Source organism: Tiliqua scincoides, chromosome 3, assembly GCF_035046505.1.
Source record: "Tiliqua scincoides isolate rTilSci1 chromosome 3, rTilSci1.hap2, whole genome shotgun sequence".
Taxonomy (NCBI): domain Eukaryota; kingdom Metazoa; phylum Chordata; class Lepidosauria; order Squamata; family Scincidae; genus Tiliqua; species Tiliqua scincoides.
This window is the reverse complement of record NC_089823.1, coordinates 163,925,919-163,938,654: the sequence shown is the minus strand read 5'-3', so window position 1 is coordinate 163,938,654 and position 12,736 is coordinate 163,925,919. Positions and strand designations below refer to the sequence as shown.

Sequence of the window (12,736 nt, the reverse complement as noted above, 5' to 3'; positions counted from 1 at the left end):
AGAGAGAGAGTGGCCTGCCTGAGTTTTCATGACTAAGTAGGAATTTGAATCTTGCACTTCCAGGTCATACCCAGACCCTGGAATCACAACTCCAGCTCACAAGGAGTTGGTCAGCCGTTGCTTGGAACCTGAAAGAGAACAATTCCTACCATTCATTTGTGTACCCCGAGACTGGCTTCCTCCCTCCTCCCTCTCTGCCTGATCCATCTGACAAGTATTCTGAGTGAAATACTCTTTTCTGTGTTCCATACAAAACTAGAAAATCACAAAAAATATTTTCATATAGAACAGCATTCTTTATCATTTCCACCTAAGCTGTAGCACTTCCAATATCATCTCTCTGATGGAAGAGGTTTCACACCAGCTGTCATTCACGTGATCCATGGCTCCTGCTACCATGATTGAATGGTGCTGTTTGCCCTCGATTGTGTGTGCTACCTCAAGCAATCTCTTCATGTTCTAGTTCCCTTAAATACCAAATCTGTTTTTGCTCCTGTAAGAGGAACCAAGTGTAGCAAGGCATGATAGCTGGTGTCTTATTCTGATGTTGCACACTCTATCCTGCTCTGTCCAAGTCAGTGCATGCCTGCTGAAACTTGGTGCCTCCTCTATCCCACTTTCCCTGCAAATGGGGGAGTCACACAAGTGGGTTTACACACTAATCCCCATTTACTCATATGCACTTATTTTCTGCAGTCTCTTGGCACCACCAGGCAGCATGATTTCAGAGCACTTGAGACTCACTCTGTCACTTGGGCTCATGGCTGCCTTTATGGAAACATTCAGGGGCAAGTGTCAATGCAAAGAGAGTGACAATACTGTGATTGCACAGTGCAAGAGCTATACTGGCTAAGTATTGCTGCAATAAAACCAAGAGTTACAGGGCACTGTGATGAACACAGGACTGGCCCATCCATGAGGCCGACTAAGGTAGTTGCCTCAGGCTGCAATCCTATGCACACTGTCCTGGGAGTAAGCCCCACTGAATTCAATGGGGCTTACTTCTGAGTAAACACGCCTAGGATTGGGCTGTCAGGCAACAGATTGGTGGGGGGGGGGGTCCACCTCAGCCCACTCATCTCCACTGAGTCTCTGAACTGGGAAAAGAAGAGGGGCCAGAGTGGAAGAGGGGGAATATGAAGGAGAGGGAAGTGGTGGAGGGGCAGCATTTGGCTGCTAGGAGTCTTTGGGTCAGCCCTGGATGGACATGGCAAGCAGGGTTTGGACACATCCTCTCCCCCACTCAGTGAATCAATGGAACTTAGGGCACAATTCTAACCCACTTTCCAGCACTGGCATAGTGGTGCGAATGGGACGCATGCTGCATCCTGCAGTTGGGTGTCACTCAGGGAGGCCTCCTCAAAGTAAGGGAATGTTTGTTCCCTTACCTCTGAGCTGCATTGCCCTTATGTCAGTGCTGGAAAATGAGTGGGAACTGCAGCCTTAGCCTTGCTTGGATCAGGCTCACTTGCTGGATCTGAGCAGCACTTCCATCCAGACCAGCAGATTCCTCTGGGAAGCTTCTCAGAAGGACCAGTGGGCACCAGCCCCCACCTTCCACCTCCAGCATCCAGTTCAAAGATCTCTGGCTTCTAGAGCAGGAAGGGAAAAAAAACAAAGGTTTGCATCAGACTGCGACAAGAGATCACACCCTTTTCTCAGCAGAGCCTCAGCAAAATGCCTCCAAGCACTCCCAGGCCCCAAAGAGGCAACAGGGGAAGAAGGCAGGAAGTCAGCCTGCCTGCCTGCCTCACTGCATTTGGCTGAAACTCCAGAGGCACGTGAAGGGCAAGCTTTCAGCCCCAGCTGGCTGAGAGCCCAATCCTGTGCATGTCTACTCAGAAGTAAGTCCCATTAGAGTCAATGGGGCTTACTCCCAGGTAATTGTGGAGAGGATTGCAGCCTCCCATCCCAATCCTATCTATGTCTACTCAGAAGTGAGTCCCATTATAGTCAATTAGGCTTACTTCCAGGTAAGTGTGGCTAGGATTGCCGCCTGAGAGCCCAATCCTACGCATGTCTACTCAGAAGTAAGTCCCATTAGAGTCAATGGGGCTTACTCCCAGGTAACTGTGGAGAGGATTGCAGCCTCCCAGCCCAATCCTATCTATGTCTACTCAGAAGTGAGTCCCATTATAGTCAATTAGGCTTACTTCCAGGTAAGTGTGGCTAGGATTGCCGCCTGAGAGCCCAATCCTACGCATGTCTACTCGGAAGTAAGTCCCATTAGAGTCCATGGGGCTTACTTCCAGGAAAGCGTGGCTAGGCTTGCAGCCTGATTCCACGCCCAAAAGGTGTGGATCTTCTCCTCCTCCTCCTTCCAGGCTATGCAACCCACACACACCCCCCACCAGCCAAGCTGGCTCCGTCACATGACGATCTCGAAACATGAAACCCGACGATGCGCTCGGGCAAGTTTTGCTTCTCCGAAAAACACACGAGGACGCCTCGCTGCTGCCCCAACTCGCCAGCCGCGCGCGCCTGAGCGGAATCCATCCTCCCTGGGCTGGTCAGCTGGTCGCCTTCCCCTCGAGGAAACGAGGAAGCGGCAGATCCATGCCCGGCTGGCTTGGCTGCCGCTGGAGGCAGGATGGACAAATTCAATAAGATCACCGTCCCAGCAGGGCAGAAACTCAGGTACGCTTCCTTTTCCCCTCCCTCCTCCCCAGGGTGACTCAGGACACAGTCCTAACCAGCTTTCCAGCACTGCCAGTGGGGCACGTGCTGCATCCTGCAGTTGGGAGGCGGTCATGGAGCCCCCCTGAAGGCAAGGCAATGTTTCTTCCCTTACCTCGGAGTTGCATTGCCCTTATGACAGTGCTAGAAAGTTGGTTAAGATTGCACCCTCTTTCTTTCCTGCCCTGGTGTACGATGAGAACCTGGGGACAGAAGCAGGAGGCACCAGCTTGCTGGTGGAACCCAGCAGCAGGTCCTGAACTCAGGACCAAGATCTAAAGTGATCTTTAGTGATCAGCTTTCAAGCTACACAGAATTCTTCTCCGGTCAGGACAGCCACGAGTTAGTGCTGTGTGGCTGCCCAGGTTCCTGCACCTTCTGTGAAAGACACAACATGGCAGAGCAGAAGCTCAGCTGGAAAGCTCTTTACCTGTTGAATGTCTGCCCATTCGGCATTCTGTTAAAAGGCATAGTAGCAACACAACGAGGGAAAAAAACAACAACAAATCCTGAAAATTTATAACTCTCCCTATCAGCATTTACCCTTTGATCGTGTGGCTGCATAGGAAACACTGCCAAGCGGCATAAAGTTATGTGCCTCTTCCTCTTTGTGTGGGTGGTTGCTGTTCCCACAGTCTTCCTTGTGGGTTTCTAGGGTGTCAATCTGGGCCATTCACAGGTGTTGCGCAACTTGCAGGAATCAGATGCACAGAAGTAGGGCACAAGGTTCTTCAGCGACTTTTGTAGCAATTCTTGGATCTCTGTTTCAAAGGCAAACCGGTCGCTTCTGTTTACTGTTTGGTAGTTCAAGGCAGCAGTGACACCGTGTTGCTGGAAGTCTTGGGGCAAAGCCCTGCACTGGGTCCCCCTCCACAGTACATCTTGCTTGTCCCCAATCTGTACATCTCAGTCACAAGAGAAGCCTAAATTCCCCATTCACACATCACCCTGAGCAAAAATAGCACATGTGCTAGTCACTCTTGCACCTGTGTTTTAACTCTTGCTGGGATACATGATGCCCTTCCCTCCATCACTCTTGACCATTGAACATAAGAGGTCATCAAGATGGGAGAAAAATTCAGGGGGCTGGCAGAGCACAAAGAGAGTCCTGAAGATCAAGGAGAAGATCGAAACTGGTTATGCTCAGCACCCCAGGCAAAGAAGTTTGACAAAAGAAATTAGGTTTATGAGATAATTAAAAAAAAAAAATGAAATGAGTAGTGGAAACATGAATGTCTTAGATGTAGGGAGCAATTATAGCTAGAAGTGCTAAGCTAGGAATGTGAGATGCCAGGAACTTTATACATCGTTAAAAGAAAGATGATATTGCCAAATTTTTCGGATAGGGCTGTGTATCTCTAACAGTGGCATGTCAGGCAGAGGGGCTAAAAGTGGTACTTTCCCCATCAATCTATCTTAATGCTTCCTCCACATCACTTGCAGAATTTAAACCAACGCAACCCTAAGGGATGCCCACATGCTCTGTGTCTTCCAGGTTCACTTTGATCTGAAACAGTAGTCAGAATACCTACTGTATCAATACATTCATCCAGTTTGCATTGTTGTTCTGTCTGGACCAATAGAAATATCCCCTTGTCTCATCTACACACTTTCACTGTTACTGCTGACTGATACTTCCTGAAGAATGTGTGGGAAAACTGGCTAATCTTCCTGGTAGAATGTAAAATAATGACAGTCATTGTACAAGGCCAACCTCTAAGAACGTGCACATTTCACCTAAAACATAATCCTAACCAGGTCTCATCCAATATGCTGTAGACACTCTGCTATTTTCCCTTCATTTTCATGAGCAGGGCTAATGATAGCCCTTGGATAGGATAAGGAATATCAGTTGTACAGGTCACAGTCTTCTACCTCCCTTCTAGCCAGTTCGTTATATAAATGAGCACTTGTCTGACTTAATAACATGCTGTATCCCTTTTACTTGAGTAGAATTACTCTTGCGTAAAAGAAATTATCTGGGTGACCTTTCAAGGTCTTTATGCCTACACACTTGAAAGCATGTCCTTCTGAAATGAATGACACCTGCTTCCTGGACAATATGGTTAGGCATGCCTGCATAAACAGAGAGAGGATGAGAGCCCATAAGTACAGGAAGAAAGTAGCAAGGAACTGCCCAAATGAAGGTGAGCATAGGCAGTAGTTGGTTATGGCTGGAACTATGGTTTCATCTTTCCATGTAATTCACCTTCTCAGGCAACCCATTCCTAGGCTGACCTTACACTGCCAGAACTAGCATTTTGGTGGCATAAGGTGCTTTCCAATGGGAGCAAACACAACATGCTATCAGGAGCAGCCAAGCTGCCACAAGGGGTGAGCGGTATCAGCAGCCTGCCAGCATACCCTCCACAGTTCCAGCAAGTCAGTGTAGGGGGTGGGTGTGAGGGAGGGAGGCAAGGAGGGTGCGGAACTGGGTGAGGAGGGGGAGGTATGGAGAGGAGATGGTGCAGAAAAGGGAGTGGAATGAGGGCTGGAAGGGGGCAGTGTTAGCAGCAGCTGTGCTACTGATATCCTATCCCCCTTCCAGGCCTCAGTCCACCTTCCTGGGTCCACTTGGACTTGTGCAAGCAAAACTGCTGATGAAGGTCTGAGTAGACCCATTCCAGTGCCAGAGGCTTACCCCTGAATAAGAGAAAAAATTATCATAATTAATAAAAACTTCCTTGAAGGCTAGCCCAATCCTAACTAACTCCCTTCACAACGATGCAGCTGCACCAATGTGGCTTCCACTGCATCCTGAGGGGGACTTTTGACCTCGGAGGCCTCCTTTTGTTCCTTTGTCCCAAGGAAGACCCCTGTCAACCTGTTGGGTCTACCCAGACCTCTAAGTGGACCCATAAAGGAAGAAGGAGGTTAGGATTCAGCCGAGTTTGCGGCTTCTGAACCCACTCCTTTCCCATCACAATAATAATTATCTGTCCTACTCTCTGCAACTGTTTCCAAGACTTAGGGCACATCCTTGTAACAGTCATTTATGTGCCTTGCTTTAGCACTGCTGAGCACAATGCAAAGCACAGAAACAGCAAATGCCCTGTTAATGTTTTTCAGGGAAAATCCCACATGCAGAATGACGAGCATGCATTGGCCCCACAAGTATCTGGATCTGTCATGTGTTCCAGTGGGTGTAGGCTAGCACATGCTGAACTCTTTCGTTCCTGTGGACTAGCCTTGTCATGCTTGTGTTCACTCCTTATAAGGCAGATGTGATCTTAATGCCAGTTATGAGTTTTGGCAACATTTTGGAGACCACTAAATCACTCCATGTGAGGAGCAGTTCATGTGCAGGAGCTCACCATGTGGACTGCGCATTTCACCACCCCACCACAAAAGAAAGTTTCCAGTGATATAAACATATCAATGTGGTGAACCACTGCACATGATTTGCACTCCACATGATACCATTTGCCACGTGGAGCAATTTCAAGCAGCTTTTTACATGGCAGCTGGAACATACAATGCTCCCTCTAAAAGAGATCCAGGACTTCAAGATTTGCGTTTTAGACTAGCATTATGTTTTTTATGAATCAGTGGATTTCTAATTGACTGATGTTTGTTTTTTTAAATCTGTAGTTTTATCTTCCTAAGTCAGAAGGGATCATGACAATATTGAACCATTGTATTGAGTCATACCATTGGGCCATCTAAATCAGCAGCGGACCTCCCCAGCCCCATGCCCGGGGCAAAGGTCCGCGGTGGCATCCCCTGTGGGCTGTTGCCCCCCCGCATGCAATTCCTCCCCCCCCCCCACTTACCTGAGGCTCATGGAGCCTTGCAGAACCCAGGGCTGTATCAGGGAAGCCTCTCTGAGGTTCCCCGATGCTATAAACCGTGCTTCCGGAAAACTGGAAGCACAGTTTCCAACCCTGTCAGGAACCTCAGAGAAGCTTCCGAAGGGTCCTGGAGGCTCGCACCTGGGGCATTTGCCTCATCAGACCTAATGGTAGGTCCACAACTGATCTAGATCCAGTGCTATAGACACTGAATGACAGTAGCTCTCCAGGGTTTCAGACAGGTGCCTTTCTTCTCCCTACCTGTATTTGTCTGGGCTTGAACCTGGGACCTTCTGCATATGAAGCGTGTGCTTGATCTCCAAGCTACAACCCCTCCCTATACCATAGTAGTAGTGTATTGTCATACTAGGGCCATAATTTGTTGTATGTCTCAGATAATGTGAGCCACACCATAGTCAATATTTGCAACTGTATTGCTTACTTGCAGTCCCACCCAGCAGAGTGCAGATGAAGTGACACAAAGCTACACTGATAAGAATGGGACATATATTCTCAGAAAGACTGCATATCTTGCCATTCTTTAGGTACTGTATGAAATCAGTGCAGCACCTTTTATTTATTTTTCACATTTCTATATTACCCTTCATTGAAGGATCTCAACCCTAAGGAGCTCAGTACATAGTCTCTCTCCTCCTCTTGTCCTCACAACAACCCTGTGAGGTAGGTGAGGCTGATAGACAGTGACTGGCCCAAGGTCACCCAGGAAGCTTCATGACAGCAGGGATTTGTACCTGGATCTTCCTGGTCTAAGTCCAATTCCTGAACCACTACACCATCCTGGCTCTTTGGAGGAGCGTCTTCCTCTACTGTTATCACAAATCTAAAGCGTAGAATTGGGAAATGTCAGACTTTCATAAAATCATACATCTTTTAAAGGAAATCACCCAAACTGGCACATCCTCATTCCATATACAGTAAATCCAACCCTGCCTATTTAATATGTACAGAACATATATTCTCACTGCATTGTTCAGGTGGGCTTGCCACTTCCTTATGGAATGGATGCTCTTTATCTCTAATGGCTGCCTGACAAGTCGAAATGTAGCCAGGTCCATTTTCTTCATCACAGCATTTTCATGCTGGTAGAAAGCTTCACTTCTTCATTTTCTCCTTGTTCATGTCTATCTCATGGTCTTTGCTGTGAGCTTGGACATTAGTGATCATCTGTTAAGAAAAGGGAAAAGAATTCAGGCAGCCAGGCACACAATTGCTTCAAATAGATGATTGATGCTGCCAAAAATGACTCTGACTGTAGACCACCTGATCAATATTGCAGTATTGGGGATGTTGCCAACAGTGCTCTTATACACACGCACATTTCTACCACTACACTTGTACACACACACACACAGTCTTGGGTATGGGTCTGCCCAGCCCAGAATCAAACTCAATTAGGGAATATATAACTGGAGAGGTGAAAATGCAGTGTATGGTTGTTACAGGATAATTGACTGGATAGTGGAGTTAACTTCTAAGCATCTCCAATTAGGCTAACAGGAACCACAAGACAGAGTTTTCCAAAAGAATATAGATAGGGGCACAATTCTAACACACCCTTGGGCTGGTGCAAGTCCCTTGGTGAGGCCAGCACAAGGATGGGTAAGTCTGCAGTGGCTGAGCTCAGCTGGCACAGGGCTTTGGGGGGGGCGGCATGGGGAGAGCAGGGAGGAGGCATTCCAGGGTGAGGGGAGGGCAAGAGGTGGGGCCCGTGGCAGGGGGCAGGAGGCAGGGCACTTATGCCAGATCCTAAGCCTGTTCCCAGGCAAACCAGGGGCAGCTCTGGGCTGCTTGGATTTGCGCCACCTCTTCAAGTGGCACAGATCCAAGTAGAACCATTGGGGCTGCTGCGGTTCTACCCACGGTAAGAGGAATTGCCTTTCCCCTTGCCTAAGGCTGAGTCACAGCCAGCCCCAAACTTGCACTGGATACAGCACATGCCTACTGGCCTGCCTGTTCCAGTGCAGTTTCGGATTGCTATAAGAGATATAGGAAAAACAAAGAAAAGGCAATGTTTGCCTGTAAGATCAGTTGCACAGAGATTTAAGTGGATGTGGATGAAAGAATATTTGTGAATAGCTCCATTTGGGCAGGCACGGTGTAGAATTGGGTTAAATGAAGGCACAGGTTAAGTGAAGGAGGGAAAGAGGGAGAGAGTGTGAGACAGGCTGCCAGGACTGAGTTTCCCCTGCCATAGATGACCTAGTTGGGAATTAAGAGAGAATTATAGCCCAATCCTAACTAAATCCCTCCGCCTCCATACCGATGCAGCTGCACCAGTGGTGTGAGTGCTGCAGGGGGAAGCATATCTGAGACTTCCTGGAGGTAAGGAAACTTTTCTTGATCAGGCCTGGGAGGAAGTGGGTTCAGCAGCAGCAATGCACATCAAATTCTGACCGCTTCCCCACGCCTTACCTGCCTTCACAGAATAACAAGGACTTGTCCCAGTGATCAAGCTGGTACAGGTGCAAGTTGACACATAGCGACTTCTAGGACTTACCCTGAGGCAAGGGAATTAATTTTCTTAACCCTGAGGAGGCCTCAAATGGCCAAAACTCCCCCAGGGCATACAGCAGTAACCAAGCAGCATCACCACACAGAGAATCGGGCTGCTCAATAAAGAATACAGTGAGCCTTCCTCGTCCACAGGTTCAAAACCCACAGGTTTGACTTGCTGGAGGGTCTCATCAGCCTCCCGAATGTGACTGGAAGTGCCTTCCGGTTGGGTCCAGGAGGTGTTCTGAGATGTGTGGAGGTCATGTACATTCTCTGCCTGCCTCAGAATACACCTCAGAGGCTTCTGAGACATGTAGCGTCTCCACATCTAAGAACACCTCTGGTTGACATGTAGCCTCTCCACATCTAAGAACACCTCTGGTTGCGTGTCCAGAGGGCCTCTAAGAGATCCCCCAGCAGATCTTGTTACCCACAACTTCAGTATGTGTGGGGGGGGGCAGGGGGATCCAGCAAAGGAAAAGTCCACCAATACCTTCCCATCTTACAAAGACATTCCTGGGTGAATAATGTTATCTGGACCATCTCTTGGGTGTGCAGCCAGTAGTTTCCTGGGCTTGATTAAGTTAAGGTGTATCCTTACAGGAGGGTAAAAAAGCTTCACTGCATCCCAAAGGGAGACAAAGGGTTGGGCAGGTGTGGGTCAGACCCATGCTTAGGTTGTTGGTGGAAGATGCATCTCACAGGAGTCTGAGGACCTAGCCATTGGGCAGTTAAGCTTAATTTATTATGCAGTAAGACTTGTTCTTGCAAGTGAGATGATGCAAAGGCCAGGAGCCCAAATTTGCAAGACCTTTGAGGAAGGTGACACACAGATGTCCCATAGTGCTATAGCTTTCTATTCCAACCAATTGTCTTTTATGAGCGTGATCTTGATTAAAGGCAACAGAGCCTCACTCCCTCCAGGGCAAATTCCTGGCTAACTCTCAGGGCTGTCAGCTAAGGAAACAAGATGGAGTTAGGAGAGGCTGTGCACATTTGGAAAGTGAGATCATTGGCAACAAGTTAACTTATTGAGCTAGATAATTAGAATCACAAAACTTACTAAAAATGTTGATTCTGTTTTCTGTTGTTGTTTGCAATTGGACATAATTCCGTTAGCTCACAATTGAACTGAATTTGGACTGAAAGTATTCTGATTAAAGAATTACCTTTCCGCTTATCTTTATCCTTGAAATAAAGGGCAATGACACAAGGAATGGTTATTTAGGTGTTTCTAACTTTCCATGTAGTTACAGAATTTGCTGGAACTTGTCAGCTCATTCATTGTTTAGCAACTATAATCCTTTTAAAAAAATCTGTGTTTCACCTGCATACTTGTTTATAGAAAACTAAAAGACATACCAACCAAAATAAATACCAGCTGAATAGTATTTATTCTTCCTCGACTGCATGGAGCCCAGCTTCACTGAACTGTTTTTGACCTGTCTTCTTTCCTCAATAATATGGGAGATGCCTACATTGAGCAGAGATCTATGATTCTAAGTGGAATGGAAACTCTAGGATTAATTTCGGTTTCTAGGACCTTAGGTGGAGTTAAAAGCTAGAATTGCTAACTGGCCAAGAATAAACCAACTCTTATGCCTTCTGCAAAAGTTTGATATGCAGAACCATATATTTTTCAAGGCATGAAGCAAAATTATTTGCACATTGCTGAAGATCAGATGGCTATTAAATATATCTTACTATATTGACCTGAGAGCCAGGATGGTGTAGTAGTTCAGGAGTTGGACTTAGACCTAGAAGATCCAGGTTAAAATCCCTGCTCAGCCATGGAGCTTCCTGGGTGAACTTGGGCCAGTCACTATCTCTCAGTCTCACCTACCTCACAGGGTTATTGTGAGAAAAAAGGAAGGAAAGAAGTAACTATGGACACCACCTTGAAGGAAGGGTGATATAAAAATGTGAAAAATAAATAAATAACAACAGGGCCCAGTTGCTAATCCTTCTAAGCACAGTTCACTCTCAGATGATTAACTTTTCTTTTGTCTCTGATGTTTCCTGTGGGGGTGGTGAAGGGAAGGGTTCAGACAATACACATTTTGACCAATCAACTTGGCTCCCAACTTTCATCCTGCACAGTGAGGCAATATATAAAGGAATGGGGCTGCCATTTGGGTGTAGTAATCTGTCTCTAATTTGTAAGTCAGCAGAGCAGTGGTTTGGCAGAAATGTTCAGCAGAATATTCTTGTCTATCTTAAGTGAGAATGTCATGAGGGCACAGAATATAGTGAGATATGCAGTGTTGATCCCAAGTATTTAAATAATAAGCAAATTTACTCAGAAGTAAGTTGAATGTGAAATTCTTCACCTTTTTATGTCACCAGTCTTGTAACAGGTAATCCTGGTGCTGTTTTAAATGGATTTTTTCTTAAATGCTATATTAGATTTCCAATCTACACTGTTGATTCACGTGTTAAAAAGTGTTATTGCTGTGATTATTGTATTACTGTAAACCACTCTGTGCATTAAGATATAAATAAAAAAAACTAAAAATGAGGTACACACTACATACAAATATTTTGGTAGTAGGCTCACATCAAAGAAGGAGAGAATGCCACTAAAGAAATGTCACCAGTGGCATAAAGACTGAGCAAATATCAGATTTCAGGGAATTGGGATTCAAATCACAAGATTCCATACACCAGTAGTTCTCAAACTTTTAGCGCCCAGACCCATTTTTTAGAATGTGAATCTGTCAGGACCCAACGGAAGTGATGTCATGACTGGAAGTGACATCATCAAGTACACTTACCCAGGAGTAAGTCCCATTTACTATCATTGTTTAAAGCATATACATAGTAGCCTGTTAAAAGTACAGATGTGTAACATTTCCCCAAATGCAGTCACCTACCATGGTAGCATCAAGTCTGATATATTAAAAATAAAATATTGAAATGAATGGGGACCCATCTGAAATTGGCTCGCAACCCATCTAGTGAGTCCTGAACCACAGTTTGAGAAATACTGCCATAGAATATTTCTTGCACCAGGCATACAGCATACCTTGACCACAAATATTAGAACTAAACTGTACACTTATACATACATTCTGTTTCCGGTAATGGAAATAATGGCTGTTATTTACGCCCTTAGTTGGCTACCTGTGGCTACTGCCTAGATCCTGGTTTTTCTAGCAAGGATGCTGAAGAAAGGAGTATATTAAGAGCCCAATTCTGTCCCCGCCACACAGCCTCACCAATGGAGCATCGATTGGGGGAGGCGATCAGTCACCAATGGGTCTCTTTAGACCTACACCAACTATTTTGCCTGTCTAAGTCTGAGGAGAAGAAGGAGGCGGAACTGGGCTGGGAAAGGCGGATAGGCTCCAGCCCACATGATTGTGAGCAAGATTCAACCACTCCTACCCTCAAATCACCTCCTGGTTCAGCCCACTCCCTACCCCAAACCACCACTTCCATCAGCTTACCTGTTCCAGTGTGGGATCCAGTAGTTCTGCTGCACACCCAGAGCCTCCAGTTGTCTGCACTGGTGGCCCCAAAGTACATGGCAGTGGCATGCCTTTTACAATGCCACTGCAGCATTTATGACAGCAGATAGCAAGGTCTATATCATAAACAGCCCATAGGACTGGGCCATAAATGGCATTCAGTGCTTGCAGGACAATTCAGGGTCTGAAAAAGGTCTCAGTGTCCACCAATCAAATGATGATTAGTTGATGAAAAATCTTGATTTTAACTGATTCATGTTGCATTTAAATATATTTGCATTTTAT

The 12,736-nt window shown here is 46.3% G+C and overlaps 1 protein-coding gene across 1 annotated transcript in view; it reads left to right on the top strand.

Moving 5' to 3' along the window:
• The window catches only part of BLNK (B cell linker), a 133,599-nt gene that overhangs the window by 70,556 nt on the left and 50,307 nt on the right, over positions 1-12,736 (top strand). The window lies entirely within an intron of this gene.